We start from the raw sequence: 25,741 nt of genomic DNA on the forward strand, positions 1-25,741 counted from the left end.
TTTCGTACAGAATACATCAGCGATTGTTAGTGCTGAATTGTCAGATACAGGTAGAATTCTGTTGTTTCTACCTGTATATCTACCTGTATATCTGACGATTCAGCTCTACACATGTGTATTGAAACAATCTTTCTTGGAAAGATCTTTTCCAAGAAAGATCGTAATTGTTAAGTCTATGGCCACCTTTAGTCTGCCGTACAAACTGTATATGTCGTTGCTAACAACATACCAGCAGCAGCAACTGTGAAAGGTAAAGCAGAGCAGATATTGGTTTTCGAATTGTAACCATAGAGTTGACTTTAGCCACAGAAAAGAATTATAAATGTACAAGCTCTGAATTACAGAAAGGATATCTCCAATAGATACAATTGCATCCAAATAATCCAAAATTTTCTTTGTATTAATAAAACAGTACATACCTTGTCTATGAACCAAACTAAGATTTTATTAATCATTTTTGGAGGCAAAACCACTCTGGTTTCTTTCATGTTTACATGATTTTCTAATGGACTTAAATTATGAAGATTAACGTTAGCATTACAGAAAGATCCATTATCCAGAGAGCTGCAGGTCCTCAGCATTCTGGTTAACAGGTCCCATGCCAGATCTCTGTGTAGTATGGGCTTTGCCAATGTCACATACTGTCACCATCATGGTATCTCTACTTACCATTAAAGAAACTGTAACACTGACAAATTTTTTATTAGAAAATCCAATCTACCCACACTAATAATAGATCTACCCTGCATAACGTTTATTAATATCAATGCTTTATTAAAAAAATACAGTTAGAAAACACTGCTTCCTGTCTACTGGAAAGCGATGATAGGGCGACTCACTCTGCAGCTCTGCATCTTCCCCCTAACCCGACTTCTGCCAAAACTGGAAGTTAGAAACGATGCAGCTGTGGCATGCCGGTTTCCCAGTTCCTAGAAGAATTGGTCTCTTTTAAAATTTGGTAATGTCCAGTTTCTTGTTGTGACAGCTTTGCTAATGTCTCTTTACATAACTGATATGCTCTTATTGTAATGATGCACAGGTGGCGCAAGGTCTGGAGCAGAGTGACCTCCTTGTGAAGTTTGTGGCAGCCAGTGGGGTCGCTGTAGTGCCACAGACAGCGAGTCGCATCGTAGCCCTCATTGTGCACAGATTTGAGTGCAATCTCCGTCCCGTTACGCAAAGTTCCCTTGTGGACAAATTTCGTGAATCTGGAGCCCACATACTGGAGGCCAGTTACATAGGTGAGATCCTTGCAGCCTAAAGCCCCTGTCCGACCCATTATATCCCTTGGCAGCAGCTCATCTGCCCTCCCTGGGGGGATCCCATCATCCCCCGACCCCCCCCCCCAGAAGAGAAGTGAGCAAGAGGAGCAGATCTCCGCGACTCTCCAGGATTTCCCTGTGCAGCTCGGCCTCAACCGATTTGTGCCTCCCATTGTGGGTCGAAACTGTCAGAAACTGGACGTTACCAGTTTTTAAAAGAGACCAATTCTTCTAGGACTTGCGGTTTTGGCAGAAGTCGGGTTAGGCGGAAGATGCAGAGCTGCAGAGTAAGTCACCGTTTTCCAGTAGACTGGAGGCAGTGTTTTCTAACAGTATTTTTTTAATAAAGCATTAATATTAATAAACTTTATGCAGGGTAGATCTATTATTACTGTGGGTAGAATGGATTTTTTAATAAAAAATGTTTTAGTGTTACTTTTCCTATAAGGTTATTGTACCTGTAAATACCTAGATAATTTGGGAAATGCACACCACTGATTTGTAAAAGGCAAGGACGTAAGAGAATAAAGGTGTACTGTTTAAAGTAATGATTACCCTAATTTAAGTATGTGGCCATATATCATGGGCTGTATTATTTGACTGTTGTTTTAAAAATGTCTTTTTTTTTTTTTGTCCCACAAAATTCTTCCTCATCGATTGCTCTAGTTTGTATTTAAGCCTTGTAAAATACTATGTACACTTGCACTGCTATATAAATGAATACAATATACATTTGCAAGTGTGAAAGATATTTATATACATGCAGTTATTGAAGGAAACTACTGGGGGAGCTGTGTGATAAAGAAAAGATTGAAAGTATTAATGGGGATTTTGTATTTGTGTAGGAAAAGGGCACAGGTAGCACCCAAACAATGCACTTTCCCCAATCTCAGTTGCGCTTAGGAAACAGAAGGGTCCCCATGAAATTTTGCACATTGCTTGTCTGCTACCATAAGTGATCTGTTGCTAACTATTGCTGCTAAACTGTATAAGCCTGCCTGGCTTTGTTTGGGCAGTTTCTCTGGTTTCAACCACACTGCCAAGTCAAGTAATTAAAATACTGCTAAGAATCAGACATCAACTAAAAGTTAATTTAAAGGTGAACTACTACTTACATAAAGGTGAACTACTACTCACATAAAGGTGAACTACTCCTTACATAAAGGTGAACTACTCCTTACATATTTCTTCTTTATTTTGCAGGGTTATGGCATTGCCTGAGATGTTGAGCACTTCCATGTCTATCAGCCTCCCTACAACCATCTCTAGAGAATCAGTGACAGAAAAGGATTATCTTTTGCAGAATGCATCGCATATGTAGGTTTTCATGTTCCATTTTTATTTAGGTAATCCTGTTTTCTTTAAAGGAGGTGGATATCTTTATGCCCATTACTAAAGAGAAGGGAAAATAAAATTACAGCAATAAATGTTTTGTCTGGTTGCATTCACTTAGTTTAATCTTGAAGCTAAAATCAATGGTTTTGCAAGTGACTAGGTATTTTTATAAAGGGGAAGGCAAAGAGAACATTAGCCAGTGCAATGTTTAACAATTTACTGCCAGTTTGAACTCTGTTCTACCCACTTTCATACATACATCAATGTGATCCCTAGATTGTGGGATGGAGACTGTTTTACGTTTTATACATAGATTCTAGGCTTCCCATATATGTAAGACTGAGGGAATAATGTCAAGAAAACCTACTCTGATATAAAACGATTTACAAAAATGGTTTAGCATTTTTTTTACTGTCCCATTAAAAAAAAGGTGGGGCTTGCTGTTAATCAGTTTTAAATCAGTTTTACCTTTTATAAAGGCACAGTGCCCAATATGTTGCTTCTCCGTTGGCTTGTGCTGTGTTGTAGATTTTTGTAATTTCAGTTTAATAATGTAGAGAAAATTGGAGATTTTTTTTTGAGCATTTCAGAAATTCATTATCTTTTTGTTATTTTGCATGAATTTTCTTTGCTCATCTCTGAAGACATCCCGACTTGCAAGCATTTCCACTTATTCCCATGTTTAGCACAGTGGAATGCTTTTTCTATATCCCTTGTCTTGTGTTTGTTATTTTTGGGGATCTCTGTAATTCCCTGTAACTCTGTTTTCTTTTAAACACTTAGGGGGTTATTTACTAAACTCAGAATGCAAAAATCCCTAAAAATGTGTGATTTATTTGTTTTTTAAAATCATACTTTTAAAAAATCACAAATTTTTCGGAATTTATTAAACCCAGAGGATGGAAAAGTCTGAATCAGAAAATCCGGCATCTCCGACTTGTCTAGGTTGCACATAAGTCAATGGGAGAAGTCCCAATGATTCTTTGATGTGCACTGGGTTTCATGTAATACCCCAAAGTTTTGGGGTTTTTCGGGCAAAAAAGCATAAGAAATCAGAGTTTTCGGGTGAAAAATCCAAAAGAATTGTGAAAATTTGATTTTCTTTTTTCCCCACAAAGCAAATTTTTAGGAAAGTTTAATAATAAATAAGCGTAAAAAAAAAAAAACGGAGTTTGTAGAAGAAAATGTTGAGATAAAATCGAACTTTGATAAATAACCCCCATAAACAAATGTTCTTATATTTTGCCATTATCATACTTTACAGCTGACATGTCTCAGTATTAGGGATGCACCGTATCCAGGATTCGGTTCGGGATTCGGCCAGGATCCGGCCTTTTTCAGCAGGATTCGGATTCGGACGAATTCTTCTGCCCTGCCTAACCGAAAAGGAATCCTAATTTGCATATGCAAATTAGGGTTCGGGGAGGGAAAACGCGTGACTTTTTGTCACAAAACCACGAAGTAAAACATATTTTCCCCTTTCGGCCGAATTCTGTTCGGTATTCGGCCGAATCTTTCAAGAAGGATTCGGGGGTTCGGCCGAATCCAAAATAGTGGATTCGGTGCATCCCTACTCAGTATGCCAAACATGTTATTGGTTGCTATTGTTTATATGCATCAAAAAATAAGAGGGCGTTCCAAGGGTCAGAAATGACTTTACTGTAAAGCAGTGCAACTTTCCTTGTTCGCTCTTTTGAACGTTATTTTTAACAACTGTATTTAAAAAATAAATAGTTTGCACAATACCTAACTTCAAGCGTTAATTATTGCGAAATAATCACAGCAAACAACACCAAAAAAATGATATTATACATATATTTATATTATACATGCCACCCACTCACTCCATACATATTTCGAGCCATTGTATCTGTATTGGGTTACATCCCTTTTATACCTGCATAGTTACATCAATCCATACTGCAGGGTTCCTTCCATATTTGTTTTTTAATTAACTATATCCCGGATTACTTGATCAAATAATTATTCTTTCACTCTATATAGCAGGGTCAAAATCATGCGAATGTATTAAAGCTACTTAGTTATTAAATCAACTAAGATATTAAAGGCAATATATCCATTATAAGTTATATAGTTGTTTATATCTTTCATTTTATCATGCAAAACAGTATAAAAGGGATGTTCTTGTTAGCAGGACAATTTTTATGCTATTTAACTTTTTTGCCATGAAGTTTACATGGGCATATCATAAATCAGACATCCGCTTTCCAGATGTGGCTGTAGGATCGCAGGAAGTGATGCCAGAAAGACTTGACAGAAAATATAGGTATGGGGTCCGTTATCTGGAACTCCATTATCCAGAAAGTTCAGAATTACGGAAAGGCCATCTCCCGTAGACTCCATTATAATAAAAGAATTCAGATTTTTAAAAACTAATTTATTTTTCTCTATAGTAATAAAACAGTAGCTTGTACTTGATCCCAACTAAGTTATAATTAATCCTCATTGGAAGCAAAACCAGCCTACTGGGTTTATATAATGTTTACATGATATTCTAGTAGTCTTAAGGTGTGAAGATCCAAATTATGGAAAGACCCGTTATCTGGAAAGCCCCAGCTCCTTCGCATTCTGCATAATAGGTCCCATGCCTGTATTTAGAGCAATTGAATTCAGTTTCTGATGGATCACGTGTATTTTTGGGTACATTTTGTGTTATCACCCACAATTATGGTAGGCGTAGAGCATTTTCCCACAATGAAGATCTGGCGATTGCATTCAGAATTGCATTTTGTTCCCTGAATTAGTAGTTGTAAATGAGCCCTTATATGTCCCTATAACAAATCTGTTGAATTTGATATATCTTAACAATTCTTATCAACACTTGGGGGCTATTTACTAAAATCTGAAAATTTCTCACTATTTTCTTAAAACAACTTTTACCAAAGACTCCCATCCATATTTTTATCATATTTATCAATAAGTTAACTCTAAATCTGGTGCATGCAAAGACTCAATAAAGTCGAGAAAAAAATCTGAATCGTATGATTATTCAGACTTTTGAACGAAACCCAGCGCAGATCATGATATCTTCCAATTGTAAATGAGCCACCTGCCATTGAATTCTACATGACCTCGGCAGGTTTGAGATGGAGTACTTTTTTATTCTGACTTTTAGCAGCATCTGGGTTTAATAAATCACCAAACATTTGAGTTTTTTTTCTCCAAAAACTCCAACCAGAAGAAAATCTGACTTTTATAAATAACCCCATATGTTCTACATTTTGCACAATTCACAGAACAATAAGATTGCTAAATTTCTAAGACAACATCAATAATGACAAGAAACTCTGGTTTTTATTGGTATACATTGTTTATTTACATAAATGGTTTATAAAAAAAAAAACAGTAAACAATGAGTAAATTTTGTAAGAAAATAGTCACGCCATTTCTTCGATGTAGATGGGTACGGAGGCAGGCAAGGAGCAAAAAGCAACAGCACAGTTCATAAGTTCAGTTCATAAGTGTCATATTGACAGAATTGTCAACTCACTCGCTGCTGCCAGACTGGTTAAAGGGAAAGTTTCTCCTTTCTAGTCTTTTCTGGTTTTTTTTATTGTGTTCCCAGTATTTCAATCACAAGCTTTGCACAGCGATTTCCAAAACGGATGTCCAGTGATTTGGACAGTGATTTCCAAAGCTTGTCAGTGATTTTCTCCTTAAGTGCTTTAATCTGACACAACATGCAGGGCTTGTACATGTGTGTATGCCGTACCATTCCTCCGCTGTTATCTTACTTTCATTTTAGTATTTTGGGGAACTCTGTAATTTCTCCTTTTTCTAAACACTTGAAGAGATGTTCCCTCATTTTTCCATGATCATATTTACAGCAGACATTGCCATTGCTCAGTATCTCATAAGCATTTGCAGTTGAATATATCACACAGCTCTTAGAACCGGCAACTTGTCTATCGGCATGAGCAAATTTGATTGTTTTAAAAGGGTCAGGAACCACTTTTCTGTAGAGTCTCCTTATCTCCTTCCGGGTTCGTTCTGAAGGGATCCCCGAACAGCTGTTTACAATCTCTACGTGATCTTTTCTGTAACAGGTTAGAAAGCAGTGACTTTTCTTTAGATCCACATGAAATTGTACAGATGGTCCAGACACAGGAATGAAAGGTTTCTTCAGTAGGGGCTGCAAGCCTTCAGCATTAAACTGCTTTTTTAGAAGTTTTTGTACAGCATCAACAAATACTCTGGCCATCCCTCTTCCGTTTAGCAACTTTTCTCTCTGCCTTAATGAAAGACCCATTTCAGGGATCCAAAACTCTTTCTCCTTGTTTTTGTCCTCTGCATGGGACTTCAAAGGAGCACCTGGGTTATTTTCTTGTCGACTGCTTTCTGTATTTTGCTTCACTTCATCAGGGACAAGTTTTCGGGTTTTGTTAGCAATTTCACTTTCAAATGAGATTTTCCTCTTCCTCTTGGGGGATTGTTGGTTGTTGGACAATTTAACAATATTATTAACAGTGATAAAGTCCATGTTTCTTCTATATAGATTGATATAAAACTTCCAAAATAGTCAATAGATCAAAAAATTCTGTAGACTCTGAATCACTCAGGACTAGATGGAAAGAAGTGAAAAATATAATCCGTAAATTAAAATATCAAAAGTGAAAACTATAAACCATAAGTTAAAATATTACATTATTTCTGTTATAAAAATAATTGTAAAAGTACGTCGGAGAGAATTAAACCAATTGAACACATAACAAGATAACTGGTCTGAAGAGACTGCGCTACTTATAACAGTTTACAGAAAAAAATGCCATTTTATAACGCATTTAAATGCATAAATGTGAAGCATGTCTGTACTCACCTTCAGTCGGTCTAAGAATGAAGAGCAGTTGGCTGCAACAGGTTTCATACACAATATTACACTCATTGTGATGTCATCATGTTATGTCACAAAGGGACATGCATAGCTGCTTGAAGGCTGTTATTGGCAGTTATAGAAATGTTTACTTTGGTCTTGTTATAGATAAAATGTTCATGGTTTTGAACTTGATATAGTTACATATTTAAATTGGGTTGAAAACAGACAAAGTCCATCAAGTCCAACCCCTCCAAATGAAAACCCAGCATCCATACACACACCCCTCCCTACTTTCACATAAATGCTATATACCCATATCTATACTAACTATAGAGCTTAGTATCACAATAGCCTTTGATATTATGTCTGTCCAAAAAATCATCCAAGCCATTCTTAAAGGCATTAACTGAATCAGCCATCACAACATCACCCGGCAGTGCATTCCACAGCATATGCAGATGTTTAATATGTATTAAAACATAACTATAATTTGTGCTCATTGAGAAACGTCAGTGTATCTCGCAGAAACATCAATTCATCTTTGTGCAGGAAAAGGGCTAGGTGCTGCTATTCTTCCAAATTTGGGGGAACAATTGATCTATAGATTGTAAAACACCAAAAAAAAAAAAAAAAAACAACACTCTCCCGAGAAATACAGTGAACCCTGATTTTAAGTTTCCCCGGATTTTACATTTTTTATTTGTGATCACACCAATTTACAATGCATTTCAATGGGTGCATTTCGCTGATTTTAAGTAATGTTTTCCCGAATTTAACATAAACATTTTGTCCTGATCTACCCAAAAACTTATTTTTTCGCTCAATAAATGTTTTTATTTTTTAAATAAAGTGGTTAAAAATACTAAGCAGATGTATATTTTGCCATGTTTCTGCCTGTAAATGGTCAATTCCAATGAGTCTGCCCCTTATACAGTCCTGCACCAATCACTTATTGCTTTAGGTTGTGTATGTGACTGACAGAGAGGCCTTGCACATGCCCCCCATAGTGTAACATTAATGCTGCAGTGTAAATATTGTATCTACAAAACAGACTCCTGTGCTTATATCCTTTCAGTACTTGAAGAAAAAGTTACTTTAACACATTTTTCTGACCTTACATTTTCCCGGATTTTACATAATTTTTTCTTGGTCCCCTCAAAAATGTAAAATGTTCTGCTGTATTACCACTTTATTAAAAGGATAATATTTAAAATTGCACATACAGAGAGTCCCTTTTTCTGTAGCGGCCACTCCTTTAGAGCATAGAACTTTTGAGGTGATTTTTGGAAATGTCACCAAAATCACCATATTTAGGAATGGTTTGTGGCTCAGTGCTTTAGAGTAGAAAGACATGCATACCCAATTTGGATTCGTGAGAATGTGTTCTTTCCGAAAATATATGGTTTTCTGGGGTGAACGTACTTTTTTCTACCTTTGCCCCCCAAAGACTATGTAAATGTGTTGATTTTGCAGTATCTGAAATGACAGACCATATGGGGGTCTTCTTTCTTGGGCCCCTATATGCGACGTACTTGGGTACACATATACATATTGGGCATCAAACTGTTCAGAGGACCCCAGGCTTTCATATTTGGGGAGATTTCTCTTGATACCTAAAAGTATGTGGGTAATACGACGCTGCAGGTTTGAAGTTTTGAAGTGATTTTTGGAAATGTCACCAAAATCACTAAATTTAGGAATGGTTTGCGGCTTGGTACTTTGTAGTACAAAGACATGCATACCCAATTTAGATTCGTGGGAATGTGTACTTTCCAAAAATATGTTTTTTTGGGGTGAACTTACATTTTTCTACCTTTGCCCCCCCCAACGATGTAAATGTGCAGTACCTGAATTGACAGACCATACGGGGGGGGTCTTCATTGTAGGGCCCCTATATGCCACGTGCTTGGGTACACCTATACATATGTGGCATCAAACTGTTCAGAGGACCCAAGGGTTTCATATTTGGGGTGATTTATCTTGATACCTAAAAGTATGTGGGTAATACGATGCTGCAGGGTAGAAATTTTGAAGTACTTTTTGGAAATGTCACCAAAATCACCAAATTTAGGAATGGTTTGCGGCTTGGTACTTTAGAGTACAAAGACATGCATACCAAATTTGGATTCGTGGGAATGTGTACTTTACGGAAATATATGGTTTTCTGGGGTGAACGTACTTTTTTCTACTTTTGCCCCCCCCCCAACGATGTAAATGTGTTGATTTTGCAGTACCTGAAATGACAGACCATATGGGGGTCTTACTTTTGGGGCCCCTATATGCCACGTGCTTGGGTACATTTATACATATTGGGCATCAAACTGTTCAGAGGACCCTAGGCTTTCATTTTTGGGATGATTTTTCTTGATGCCTAAAAGTATGTGGGTAATACGATGCTGCAGGGTAGAAATTTTGAAGTAATTTTTGTAAATGTCACAAAAATCACCAAATTTAGGAATTTTTTGCGGCTTGGTACTTTGTAGTACAAAGACATGCATACCCAATTTAGATTTGTGGGAATGTGTACTTTCCAAAAATATATGTTTGCCCCCCCCAAACGATGTAATTGTGTTGATTTTGCAGTACCTGAAATGACAGACCATATGGGGGTCTTCTTTTTGGGCCCCTTATATGCCACGTGCTTGGGTACACCTATACATTTTGAGCATCAAACTGTTCAGAGGACCCTAGGCTTTCATATTTGGGGTGATTTCTCTTGATACTCAATAGTATGTGGGACATACTATGCGGCAGGGTGGAAGCTTTGAGGTGATTTTTGGAAATGTCACCAAAATTGCCAAATTTAGGAACGTTTTGCAGCTTGGTGCTTTGGAGTATAAAGACATGCATACCCAATTTGGATTCGGGGGAATGTGTACTTTCCGAAAATATATGGTTTTCAGGGGTGAATGTACTTTTTTCTAACTCCCCCCCCCCCAAACTATGTAAATGTGTTGATTTTGCAGTATCTGGAATTACAGAACTGATAGCTCAAATGAGGTGTCTAAATTTAAGGGCCCCTATATGCCACGTGCTTGGGTACACCTATTCATATTGGGCATCAAACTGTTCAGTGGACCCCAGGCTTTCATATTTGGGGTGTTTTGCATTGATATCTAATGATGTGTGGGAGATATGATGCTGTCGAGTGGAAGCTTTGAGGTAATGTTTCAAAAAATTCACCAATTTCTATAAAACATTATAACTGTAGGAAACAATTGCAACTTGGTAGTTTGGAGTACAAAGATACAGTATATTTACCCATTTTTGATTCACCAGAATCTGTTCTTTCTAATAATGGGTAGTTTGCTAGGGTAAACCTACTGTTAGCGGAATGTTTGGCCTTGAAATCAAAAGTATGCCGTTTGGGGAGCGGTGCTTTGGAAATTTGGTAGTGTACTGCTTGTAGATTTTGAGCTGTACAAGTGAGAAATCTCCATAAAACTATATATATTTGGTATTGCCGCGTTCAGGAGACATAGACCATTCTAAATCGGTTGTGTTCTTGTACATAAAATAAATGATGTTTCTGATATATGTGATTGTTTTTTGTGAAACATGATTTTTTTCATTTTATTAGACACTTTGTATAGATATGAGATTTCTTATCCAGAGAGTTCCCATTAACTATAAATCTCGGAATTATGAATCTTAAACAATTAATCATGTCTAAATGACTTGATGGTAACCAAGCAACATAAAGCCATGTTGGTTTTATTTAATCCCATCGGGTTTAATTTGGGGTAGATTTATCAAGGGTGGAATTTCGAAGTAATGGGAGTTTTTGTTGAACTCCCATACTTCGAAATTCAAATAAAAAAAGACCAACCAAAACTTATTAAGAAAATCAAAGGTTTTTTTTTTTCAGATGAATAGTCCGTTTTCGTTAGAATTCGAATCGTATGAATCATGTTCAGTCAAATCTGCTTCAAAGTCCACCAATTGACTCCAAATAGGTTCTAGGAGTCCCCCCCTGGACTGGGAGTCAAAATAGGCCCCGCCATTCCAAGTACGCAGAGGCCCAAACAGCCCCCTACCAGCCCACTCTATGGTAACATTCTATGGAACCATACAGCAGCCCTTCTGGCATTTGCCAGAACCCACAGATTGCCAGTCCGGGCCTGTTCGGCAGGTTTTAGATGGTGAATGGCTGGTCGAATTTTTAAAGAGAAAGTACATGATCATTTTCGATAGTCTAATTTTTTTCAAATTCAAATCAAATTTGATCTGTTCCCTAGAATCAACAATATCAGGAAACACAAGTGAGTTTTCTGGAACCAATCGTTTTATTGGGTTTTTTATCTCCATTTGGGATTACTTTTCCACAATTTCACAAAGGTATGCCACAAGTGTTCTGCTGGAATGAAGCATGAACCTGACACTACCCTCACACTGCTTTATGTACTGGATACATTAAGAGGCAGATTTACCTAAATGTGAGTTTAGAGCTTAATAAATAAAAACTCACCCATATTTATTCCTAGGGGATTTTTAGAACCATATTTATTAAATGGTGAGTTCTAACTTTCACCCATTGATAAATGCAATTCTAAAAATCCTATAAGAATCAATAGAAATAGAGTTCATAAATGTTTTGTCTGCATTCACTTAGTTTAAATGTGGTTTTGCAACTTACTAGGTATTTTATAAAGGGGGTGGCAAAGAGAACATTAGCCAGTGCAATGTTTAACAATTTACTGCCAGTTTGAACTCTGTTCTACCCACTTCCATACATACATCAATGAAATCCCTAAATTGTGGGATGGACACTGTTTTATGTTTTATACATAGATTCTAGGCTTCCCATATATGTAAGACTGAGGGAATAATGTCAAGAAAACCTACTCTGTATTGTTACTGATATAAACGATTTACAAAAATGGTTTAGAATTTTTTTTACTGTCCCTTTAAAAAAAAAAAGGTGGGGCTTGCTGTTAATCAGTTTTAAATCAGTTTTACCTTTTATAAAGGCACAGTGCCCAATATGTTGCTTCTCCGTTGGCTTGTGCTGTGTTCTAGATTTTTGTAATTTCAGTTTAATAATGTACAGAAAATTAGAGATTTTTTTAGGCTTTTCAGAAATTCATTAGCTTTTCATTATTTTGCATGAATTTTCTTTGCTCATCTCTGAAGACATCCCGACTTGCAAGCATTTCCACTTATTCCCATGTTTAGCACAGTGGAACGCTTTTTCTATATCCCTTGTCTTGTGTTTGTTATGTTTGGGGATCTCTGTAATTCCCTGTAATTCTGTTTTCTTTTAAACACTTAGGGGGTTATTTACAATACTCAGGTTATATATAAAATCAGACTTTTAAAAAAATCACCAATTTTTTGGAATTTATTAAACCCAGAGGATGGAAAAGTCTGAATCAGAAAGTCCAGCATCTTAGACTTGTCGAGGTTGCACATAAGTCAGTGGGAAAAGTCGCAATGATTTTTTCATGTGCGCTGGGTTTCGTGGGAGTTTTCGGGGCAACAAAGGATAAGAAATCTGAGTTTTCGGGTGAAAAATCTGAAAGAATTGTGAAAGAATTTTCCCTGCAAAACAAATTATCGGGAAAGTTTAATAATAAATAAGCGTAAAAAAACCCGAGCACATTTGTTTGGAGTTTGTAGCAGAAAATGTTGAGATAAAATCGAACTTTGATAAATAACCCCCATAAACAAGTGTTCCTATATTTTTCCATTATCATACTTTACAGCTGACATGTCTCAGTATGCCAAACATGTTAGTGGTTGCTATTGTTTATATGCATCAAGAAATAAGAGGGCTTTCAGAGGGTCAGAAACGACTTTACTGTAAAGCAGTGCAATGTTCTTTGGTTGCTCTTTTGAACGTTAATTTGAACAACTGTATTTAAAAAATAAATAGATTGCACGACACCCTACTTCAAGCGTTAATTATAGCAAATAATCACAGCAAACAACACCAAAAAAAAATGATATTATACATTTATTTATATTATACATGCCACCCACTCACTCCATACATATTTCGAGCCATTGTATCTGTATTGGGTTACATCCCTATTATACCTGCATAGTTACATCAATCCATACTGCAGGGTTCCTTCCTTAATTTTTTTTTTAATGAACCATATCCCTGGGTTACTTGATCAAATAATTATTCTTTCACTCTATATAGCAGGGCCAAAACCATGCTAATGTATTAAAGCTGCTTAGTTATTAAATTAACTGAGATATTAAAGGCTATATAAAACCTATATCCATTGTAAGTTATTTCGTTTTTTTATTTGTTATATCTTTCTTTTTATCATGCAAAACAGTATAAAAGGGATGTTCTGCTAACAACTGTTAGCTGGACAATTTTTATGCTATTTAATTTCTTGCCATGAAGTTTACATTGGCATATCATAAATCAGACATCCACTTGACAGAAAATATTTGGAGCACTTTAATTCAGTTTCTGATGGATCACATGTATTTTTGGGTACATTTTGAGTTATGACCCACAATTATGGTAGGCGTAGAGCATTTGTGCTAAGGAACTGTTCCTGCCCACAATGGCCCTGGAAATCTGGCGATTGCATTCAGAATTGCACTTTGTTTCCTGAATTAGTAGTTGTAAATGAGCCCTTATATGTCCCTATAACAAATCTGTTGAATCTGATATAGCTTAACAATTCTTATCAACACTTGGGGGCTATTTACTAAAATCTGAAGATTTCTCTCTATTTTCTTAAAACAACTTTGACCAAAGACTCCCATCCACATTTTTATCCTATTTATCAATAAGTTAACACAAAAAATCTGGTGTATGACAGAGAGGAACACCCCCTGTTGGTGCTTTCTTTAGATGCTGAAAAGGCGTTCGACAGGGTTAACTGGAGGTATATGCAGGAAGTACTGAAAAAAGTGGGGTTTAAGGGAAATATATTGAATGCAATTATGCTTATGTACACTGCTCCGTCAGCAAAAATTAGCATACCCGGGGCCCTGTCGGACGCCTTTCGCATCAGGAATGGAACTCGGCAGGGGTGCCCCCTGTCGCCACTTATTTTTGCATTGATGGTCGAACCTTTGGCAGAGAGAATTCGCCAACATAGAAATATCAAGGGCATCCGAATAGCGGATGAAGAACATAAAATAGGACTATTTGCTGACGACATAGTCCTTACCCTGACAGACCCGACCTCCTCTTTAGCAACTGTATCGGAAGAATTAGCAGAATTTCAAAAGATATCTCACTACAAGATTAACAGTAAAAAGACGCAGGCCCTCCCAATTGGTATTCCTCAAGAAACAGTGAAAAGACTGCAAAAGGAATACCAATTTGAATGGCGAGATACTTATATTTCTTATTTAGGGGTTAAAATCCCCAAGACCCTTCACAATGCCTACCAACTGAACTTCCCACCATTGCTACACGCAATTAAAACAGACTGCAACAAATGGCAAAAATTTGAACTTTCCTGGCTAGGGCGTATAGCTACGATCAAGATGACCATTCTCCCCCGTGTTCTTTATTTATTTCGCACACTACAACTACATATCCCTCCGAAATATATTAAAGATCTCCAAAATGTACTCCAGACATTTATTTGGAAAGGCAAAAGGCCTAGATTAGCCCTAACTACACTGCAGTACCCAACACACTCAGGAGGTTTAGGTATACCTAATGTTTCCCTATACCACAAGGCGTCCCTGCTTGAAAATGTGATAAGGATGCATAGTGACCCTGGTCACAAATCCTGGGTCGATATAGAATCCCACTATTTAGAAGGACACACCATGGCCGATATTCTTTGGCTTCCCCGGCAAGTACGACCAGCAACACCTGCAGCCTTACCGACAACCAAGTTACTTTTGCACACATGGGATGTCCACCGCAAGAAGTATAATTTGGGGTCGTTCCCTTCTATACTTACCCCTATTACAGCACTCAGACGCCTGATCCCACAAGTACAATTAAGAGACTGGCACGACAAAGGCATCAGATCAGTGGGAGACCTATATTTAGCTAACTCTTGGAGACCTTTTGAGGACCTGCAAAGGAAATATGGCCTAACAGAGAGTTCCAGGTATACATGGCTGCAAATTTGCCATCTGATGAGGACACATTTACCAAGCTACAAAATAATAAAACCCTCCACTTTCATGGAGCATCTATGCAGAACAAGTAGATATGGGAAAGGTGTGCTATCGGATTGCTATAAGTTGCTCCTACAAAAAGACCCTAATCAGAAACTACTATATCAGATACGATGGGAACAGGATCTAGATGTTAGTTTTACACCAAAGGAATGGGACATGATATTTGCGGCGTCTAAGGGTGCAACTAGGTGCACTAATCACATAGAAATGAATAAAAAAATCCTATTTAGGTGGCAACTGACCCCAACCAAGATCCACCGCATCAATCCTAATTATAACCCTAATTGCTGGAGAGGATGCCACACTGCGGGAACCCTATTGCATATGTGGTGGGAATGCCCACAAGTGCAAAAGTTTTGGATCACGGTCTTTGAATGGATAAAAACTGAATTGGGGTGGTCGCTACCCTTTAAGCCTGAAATAGCACTCCTCAACACCAACCCACCAGAATCTACACCTACAATGAGGAAACTATTGTTTCAAATTTTTACGGCTGCTGCTACAATCATAGCAAGGAAATGGAAACTCAATACCAACTATGAACATAAAGATTTAATTACTTTAATCACTTCCTATGCACAAATGGAAGAGATGGCGGCTACGCTAGAAAATAAAAGAGACCAGCATGATAAAATATGGCTCCCATGGTGTCAATATCTTGCTAAGCCATAGAAAGATAGGTCATTTTAGATTTAATTTGCCTATCAAGTCTCTCACATTTGTACACCCTCCCCGGCCCACCCCCTCCCTTCCCTTCCCCAGGTGGATGCGGTTGCCCCTACTGTGCTGAGCAAGCGGCTGTGAAATGACGCATTGAACAGGAGGCTGAGGTATGAGAGCTATATTGTTTATTGTTCATTGTTCACGAGAAATAATACAGCAGCAATGCAGGATATTACATGCAATACTTTATTACTACACGGAACATGTAATGTGTAACATTTTTGTGAATTTGGAAAATAAAGCATTTTCTTGGTTAAAAAAAAAAAATCTGGTGTATGCAAAGACTCAATAAAGTCGAGAAAAAAATCTCGATATAATTTTTTTTTTTTACATTTGACGCCTGTAAACGCCGCTCGAAAACCACAAATTATTCAGACTTTAGAACGAAACCCTGCGCAGATCATGATATCTTCCAATTGTAAATGAGCCACTTGCCATTGAATTCTACATGACCTCGGCAGGTTTGAGATGGAGTACTTTTTTATTCTGACTTTTAGCAGCATCTGGGTTTAATAAACCACCAAACATTTGAGTTTTTTTTCTCCAAAAACTCCAACCAAAAAAAATCTGACCTTTTAAAATTCTTTATAAAATTCATAGAACAATAATCTTGCTAACATGTAAATAATGACAAGAAACTCTGGTTTTTATTGGTATACATTGTTTATTTACATAAATGGTTTATAAAAAAAAAACAGTAAACAATGAGTAAATCTTGTAAGAAAATAGTCACGCCATTTCTTCGATGTAGATGGGTACGGAGGCAGGCAAGGAGCAAAAAGCAACAGCACAGTTCATAAGTTCGGTTCATAAGTGCCATATTGACAGAATTGTCAGCTCACTCGCTGCTGCCAGACTGGTTAAAGGGAAAGTTTCTCCTTTCTAGTCTTTTCTGGGGTTTTTTATTGTGTTCCCAGTATTTCAATCACAAGCTTTGCACAGCGATTTCCAAAAGGGATGTCCAGTGATTTGGACAGTGATTTCCAAAGCTTGTCAGTGATTTTCTCCTTAAGTGCTTTAATCTGACACAACATGCAGGGCTTGTACATGTGTGTATTCCGTACCATTCCTCCGCTGTTATCTTACTTTCATTTTAGTATTTTGGGGAACTCTGTAATTTCTCCTTTTTCTAAACACTTGAAGAGATGTTCCCTCATTTTTCCATGATCATATTTACAGCAGACATTGCCATTGCTCAGTATCTCATAAGCATTTGCAGTTGAATATATCACACAGCTCTTAGAACCGGCAACTTGTCTATCGGCATGAGCAAATTTGAATGTTTTAAAAGGGTCAGGAACCACTTTTCTGTAGAGTCTCCTTATCTCCTTCCGGGTTCGTTCTGAAGGGATCCCCGAACAGCTGTTTACAATCTCTACGTGATCTTTTCTGTAACAGGTTAGAAAGCAGTGACTTTTCTTTAGATCCACATGAAATTGTACTGATGGTCCAGACACAGGAATGAAAGGTTTCTTCAGTAGGGGCTGCAAGCCTTCAGCATTAAACTGCTTTTTTAGAAGTTTTTGTACAGCATCAACAAATACTCTGGCCATCCCTCTTCCGTTTAGCAACTTTTCTCTCTGCCTTAATGAAAGACCCATTTCAGGGATCCAAAACTCTTTCTCCTTGTTTTTGTCCTCTGCATGGGACTTCAAAGGAGCACCTGGGTTATTTTCTTGTCGACTGCTTTCTGTATTTTGCTTCACTTCATCAGGGACAAGTTTTCGGGTTTTGTTAGCAATTTCACTTTCAAATGAGATTTTCCTCTTCCTCTTGGGGGATTGTTGGTTGTTGGACAATTTAACAATATTATTAACAGTGATAAAGTCCATGTTTCTTCTATATAGATTGATATAAAACTTCCAAAATAGTCAATAGATCAAAAAATTCTGTAGACTCTGAATCACTCAGGACTAGATGGAAAGAAGTGAAAAATATAATCCGTAAATTAAAATATCAAAAGTGAAAACTATAAACCATAAGTTAAAATATTACATTATTTCTGTTATAAAAATAATTGTAAAAGTACGTCGGAGAGAATTAAACCAATTGAACACATAACAAGATAACTGGTCTGAAGAGACTGTGCTACTTATAACAGTTTACAGAAAAAAATGCCATTTTATAACGCATTTAAATGCATAAATGTGAAGCGTCTGTACTCACCTTCAGTCGGTCTAAGAATGAAGAGCAGTTGGCTGCAACAGGTTTCATACACAATATTACACTCATTGTGATGTCATCATGTTATGTCACAAAGGGACATGCATAGCTGCTTGAAGGCTGTTATTGGCAGTTATAGAAATGTTTACTTTGGTCTTGTTATAGATAAAATGTTCATGGTTTTGAACTTGATATAGTTACATATTTAAATTGGGTTGAAAACAGACAAAGTCCATCAAGTCCAACCCCTCCAAATGAAAACCCAGCATCCATACACACACCCCTCCCTACTTTCACATAAATTCTATATACCCATACCTATATTAACTATAGAGCTTAGTATCACAATAGCCTTTAAAATTATGTCTGTCCAAAAAATCATCCAAGCCATTCTTAAAGGCATTAACTGAATCAGCCATCACAACATCACCCGGCAGTGCATTCCACAGCATATGCAGATGTTTAATATGTATTAAAACATAACTATAATTTGTGCTCATTGAGAAACGTCAGTGTATCTCGCAGAGACATCAATTCATCTTTGTGCAGGAAAAGGGCTAGGTGCTGCTATTCTTCCAAATTTGGGGGAACAATTGATCTATAGATTGTAAAACACCAAAAAAAAAAAAAAAACAACACTCTCCCGAGAAATACAGTGACCCCTGATTTTAAGTTTCCCCGGATTTTACATTTTTTATTTGTGATCACACCAATTTACAATGCATTTCAATGGGTGCATTTCGCTGATTTTAAGTAATGTTTTCCCGAATTTAACATAAACATTTTGTCCTGATCTACCCAAAAACTTATTTTTTCGCTCAATAAATGTTTTTATTTTTTAAATAAAGTGGTTAAAAATACTAAGCAGATGTATATTTTGCCATGTTTCTGCCTGTAAATGGTCAATTCCAATGAGTCTGCCCCTTATACAGTCCTGCACCAATCACTTATTGCTTTAGGTTGTGTATGTGACTAACAGAGAGGCCTTGCACATGCCCCCCATAGTGTAACATTAATGCTGCGGTGTAAATATTGTATCTACAAAACAGACTCCCGTGCTTATATCCTTTCAGTACTTGAAGAAAAAGTTACTTTAACACATTTTTCTGACCTTACATTTTCCCGGATTTTACATAATTTTTTCTTGGTCCCCTCAAAAATTTAAAATGTTCTGCTGTATTACAACTTTATTAAAAGGATAATAAGGATAATATTTAAAATTGCACATACAGAGAGTCCCTTTTTCTGTAGTGGCCACTCCTTTAGAGCATAGAACTTTCATTTGAAGCAACGTAGGTGGTGTCTTCATAGTCAGGACAGTGAGGTTGTGGAATGCACTGCCGGTTAATGTTGTGATGGCTGATTCTGTTAATGCCTTTAAGAATGGCTTGGATGATTTCATAGCATAATATCCAAGGTTATGGTGATACTAAAATCTGTAGATAGGTTGTTATGAGTGTGAGCACTTAGACTGGAATATGAATAGGAGAGGCCTGAATAGAAAGCTGAGTAATAAAAAGTAGCAAGTGTGTATTTATATGGGGTCAGTGACTCCCTCTTTAAAGCTTAAATGGGTCAAAAGAAAAATGCAAATAATTAGAAAACTATAAAAAAATAACCAATTGAAAAGTTGCTAAGAATTAGTCATTCTATAATATACTAAAAGTTAACTCAACGGTGAACCACTGTTATATATATATTTATTTCTATATATTTATATTATTGTATAATTGTAATATATATTGATGGTGCTGTGCTGCAGGGATACTGCCCTCCCATGTTTGGCTCAAAATAATCTGCGTGTTTCTCATATTTTCCAGTGGGATTGAGAAGGGAGTTGTGGCAATTCGTATCCAACGAGCATGGAGGTGCTACAATAACAGAAAGCTTTTTAAACTTCTGAAACACACAGTCCGTGCTGCAGTGAGTATATTTCCTACTATTAAAGGAAATGAATTGCCCTATGATCTTTCTCATTCTTTGGGAATGATTATGGATTTATGCAGCTTATTTACTTACAAAAACAAGGTGATTCATTATAACAGAGAAAAAGGAAATCATAATAAAAAAAAAAAAGAATTAATAGCTTAAAATGCATATGGCTTTCTTATATTTTGGAGCTTTTTGGATATTGGGTTTCTAAAAAATTGATCCCATACTTGTATGTGCCATTATATTAGAGTGCAACCCACATATATAATTATAGGAAGTTGGTTCCACAGGTGGTTTTTGGCATTTTTGTGTTCTCAGGTCCGTGTAAAACAATATCAGGAAACACAAGTGAATTTTGGGTTTTTTATCTTCGTTTGGGATTACTTTTCCACAATTGCACAAAGGTGTGCCACAAGTGTTCTGCTGGAATGAAGCATGAAGCTGACACTACCCTCACACTGCTTTATGTACTGGATACATTAAGAGGCAGATTTACCTAAATGTGAGTTTAGAGCTTAATAAATAAACTCACCCATTGATCAATACAATTCTACAAATCCTATAGGAATACATAGAAAATGGGTGAGTTTTTATTTATTAAGCTCTAAACTCATATTTTGATAAATTGGCACTGCATTTATACCATTCTGTGCTCTTGGACATTATAAAGAATGTATTTGTATTGCTATTATTGGTAAGCATTAAATATGACGTTGGAAACATATTATACATCTATTTATTCTTAGGGCATTAAACATAAAGTTTGTACTGCTATTTGTTTGGTTTGTAAACATGGACCACAAAGAGCGCAAATAGCCATTATCCAACATCTTACCTAATATTCTCTCCCTACTATACCTGCTATCCCACAGTCCCTTCCCAGAGACTATTATCCCACTGTTACTATAGGCACCATCCTCCCCTACAATACCTGCTATCTCACAGTCCTTTCCAGAGACTATTATCCCTTCTGCTACCATAATTCACCATCTCTCACTACTATACCTGCTATCCCACAGTCACAGTCCCTTCCCAGAGACTATTATCCCACTGCTACTATAGGCACCATCTCTCCCTACTATACCTGCTATCCCACAGTCCCTTCCCAGAGACTATTATCCCACTGCTTCTATAGGCACCATCCTCCCCTACTATACCTGCTATCCCACAGCCTCAATCCCTTCCTAGAGACTATTATCCCCACTGCCACTATAGGCACCATCCTCCCCTACTATACCTGCTATCTCACAGCCTCAATCCCTTTCTAGAGACTATTATCCCACTGCTACTATAGGCACCATCTCTCACTACTATACCTGCTATCCCACAGTCCCTTCCCAGAGACTATTATCCTCCCCTACTATACCCGCTATCCTACAGCCTCAATCCCTTCCTAGAGACTATTATCCCCACTGCTACTATAGGCACCATCCTCCCCTACTATACATGCTATCCTTCAAGGAAAATATTGAATCAATACAGCTCCAGACAGTAATTTTCAACTGCAATGTGTTTTATTCAGCAGTGTAGGCACACTACATGTTTTTTTCAGAGCCCTTTATCAAGTGAAAACATATATAAGTATAAAGGGCTCTGCCCGAAACATGTAGTGTGCCTACACTGCTGAATAAAACACATTGCAGTTGAAAATTACTGTCTGGAGCTGTATTGATTCAATATTTTCCTTGAATTATGCACATGGGGTGTAACACAGACACCTACTGAATCTTACAGCAATAAAGCGAAGAAATTGGAGACTGAATCATACCTACTCTATATACATGCTATCCCACAGCCTCAATCCCTTCCTAGAGACTATTATCCCCACTGCTACTATAGGCACCATCTCTCCCTACTATACCTGCTATCTCACAGTCACACTCCCTTCCCAGAGACTATTATCACATTGTTAATATAGGCACCATCTCTCCCTACTATACCTGCTATCCCACAGTCACACTCCCTTCCCAGAGACTATTATCACATTGTTAATATAGGCACCATCTCTCCCTACTATACCTGCTATCCCACAGTCACACTCCCTTCCTAGAGACTATTATCCCACTGTTACTATAGGCACCATCTCTCCCTACTATACCCGCTATCCCACAGCCACAGTCCCTTCCCAGAGACTATTATCCCACTGTTACTATAGACACCATCTCTCCCTACTATACCTGCTATCCCACAGCCACAGTCCCTTCCCAGACACTATTATCCCACTGCTACTATAGGCACCATCTCTCACAGCACAGAGTAGAGGTGGCGGTATTCTGTGATTGTTAACAATATTCTGTGCTGTTCATTATGCAGTTAATATGATAAATATGTATTTCTTTCTGAAGGAAACAAGTGCATCTTACAGTATTTTGAGGAAAATCAGTCCCTTGGAAGCAGAGCTGCTAAGAGATCCTGGCATGCAGTGTAAAGTTAGATTCAGGTAATATGTGAATAAAATCCCTTCTCATGACATCTCAGCTACTATTATTCAGAATCTACAGTTGAACCCCCATTTTACAATTTTCTGGGGACCAGAGAGAATGGGGTAAAAACTGGCAAAATGTAGAATCAAGAAAATACATTATGGATTTTATATTGGGTGGAGCACAAAAAAATTGGTGTTGAGGGAGAACTTAATATCAGGGTATATAAAATTGTGGTTTCACAGTATAACATTAAGTGACGTGGATTTTTCCTTTGAATTTCCTTAAGGCTTTCTACTTATACATAACTGAACTTTTAAAGAAACTACTGGGACAGTTAATATTTTGCTTACTTTGTGTTGAAAAGTTTTCTTTAAAAAAATGCAAGATTCTGTCTCCTACATAAATAGCTGAAAAGTGAAGTTCAGACCAGCCCAGGAGAATATAATAGTGTATTATATAATGTAGCCATACAGATAGATGCTAAATAACCTTTCAGCTGATTTCAAATTCTCAGCAAAAGACACTGGACTGGAGATTCCTCTATTCCATGTACAGTTGTTTATCAAATTAAAACTTTTACCCTCCTCCCAGTGGCCTAACTCTAGAAGGGGCATTAACCCATTTCTAAAAAAAACTAAAAAACAAAAACTCTGAATCATCTGAAAGCTGGCCTAACAACTAGCTTAGCTTTTGGGTAGGTAGAAACTGAAGTTTTGCACCAGGCTCTCTAAACATATCTCCCATCTTTTAAACAAATGGTCTTATTTTCAATTGCAGATTTGCTGGGCAGGAGTTTCCACCTTTTATTGTCTTTAAGATCTTCCACCGCTCAGGTGCCTTTGGGAACCGATACATATGTGGCAAGAGAATTCTTCATCCATCCAGTGAGGTGCCTTATACTTTCTGTCATTTAAATTTGTTGCATTCCTTAATCTCATCAGTTTCAATAACTATAGATAATGACACAGCAAACAGCCCATAGTCTAATGTTAAGTCTTCATAGTGTTACAGAGTAGCTGTAGGTTTCATCAGGGGCTTTATGCTGCCAGTTACATTAGTCTCAGTGTAAAGAGGTAGTTTGCCTTAAAATTAACTTCTAGTATGTTGTAGGCAGTGGACTATATGCCTCTGGGTTTTTTGTTTGTTTTTTTAATTATCTATATTGCTGTATATGATCTATCAGGCTTCTTGGACGTAACTGCTATATGGTTGCCATGAATGCATTACCCTAGAAACAGAATAGAAGATAAATGCTGGATAGCTTAAATAGAAAAAAAAAACAATACAAATAAGTGATCATTAAATTAAAACCTCACAGTCAACATTATTTTGGTTGCTGGGATCAGTATCCCTGAGAGGAAGAGGCATAATAGAAAGCAAATAATTAGCAATTACAAATGAGGACAAATTAAAGAGTTGTTTGGAATAGCCCTATATATGTACAGTATATGTGTGTGTGTGTATATATATATATATATATATATATATATATATATATATATATATATATATATATATATATATATATATATAGACATAGACAAATACAAGAGTCCTCTGCATTCAACCCATTATCAATATATTTAAGACAGAGACATTTTGTGCATACTGCTACTTAAAAATGCCTTACCCTTTAACCAAAACTGGGATTGTTTGTCAATATATTGCAATATATTTAAGCTGGCCAACTACGTCAAAGTCATCCCATATCTGGCCAGTCCTATGCTCAATTTTCATCTGATTCATTAAGAATTCTATTGCTTCATTATACATTTTAAAGTAAAACTCCCAAACTTGGCTGCCCTTTTATTAGACACCAGTGTAGCATACAAAAATTTTATTCAAAGGCAAACTTACCCTATTAAGTTGTTAGCATAAAATAAATGTTATTGTTTTGGGAAAATGTATGAAATGCAAGAATTTTCTTGGGTTTTCCTCTGATAATGTATTTCTCTTTCTGTATCTGTCAGGCTGCAGCCGACGCCTGCAAGTTGATGGGCCCCAGAGCATATTATGATCAAATGATTTACGATGAACTGGAGTACCAGAAACATAAAATCACAGATATGGTGGACGTGGCTACTGTTAAAGTCTATGTTAAAGTAAGGCATTTCTTGTAAAATGAAAAGGAATATTTGCTACTGGAAGGTGACCAGATAGGGCTCATCATGGAATGATTGAACCACACGGTGGATAGCCACATTGAATTGATCCATTCTTTGATTGATGAACTGAACATGTGTCACTCAAAATTTGTCAAAGATGTGGCCCCAGTTGCAGAGAATGCCCCCTACAACTCAAAACTCACACTGGCTCAATGGCTATTGGACCCCTTTGTCAGAATGGCCTATATTCATAGCAATGGCCTATACCTATTGCAGTTATTAGGTATTAAGGCCAAAACATCTGACCATTTTCCTTTATGTAGGGCAGGAATCCCCAACCTTTTGAACCCTGTGAGCAATATTCAGAAGTTGGGGAGCAACACTAACATGAAAAATGTTCTTGGGGTGCCAAATAAGTGCTGTGATTGGTCATTTAGTAGCCCCTATGTGGATTGTAAACCTACATTGAGGCTCTGTTTGGCAGTGCACCTGGTTTTTATGAAACCAAAACTTGTCTCCAAGCCTGGAATTCAAAAATAAGCACCTGCTTTGAGGCCACTGAGAGCAACATCCAAGGGGTTGGAGAGCAACATGTTACTGGTTAAGGATCACTGATGTAGGGCTATCTTTACTTTACATACATTTAGTTTGGGTTTTAAGATACAGCTTTTCAATGGGGTACAAAGGTTTAAATCTGTTTATTTCAACAATAATGATCTGCCAAATTTGAAATTAGTCTGCAGATTTTTACATCCTCACCATTTTTTCCTTTTAATGGGCCAATTATTCGACACTTAGCGGAGAAGGGTATGATCAGTTGGTAAACATGGGAATTTGCACAGG

The 25,741-nt window shown here is 37.1% G+C and overlaps 1 pseudogene; it reads left to right on the forward strand.

The window, feature by feature from the left end:
* Nucleotides 1-1,117: 1,117 nt before the first annotated feature.
* LOC121400461 overlaps nucleotides 1,118-25,741 on the forward strand; it is a 29,240-nt pseudogene continuing 4,616 nt past the window's right edge.

This window comes from Xenopus laevis, chromosome 2S (assembly GCF_017654675.1).
Source record: "Xenopus laevis strain J_2021 chromosome 2S, Xenopus_laevis_v10.1, whole genome shotgun sequence".
Classification (NCBI taxonomy): domain Eukaryota; kingdom Metazoa; phylum Chordata; class Amphibia; order Anura; family Pipidae; genus Xenopus; species Xenopus laevis.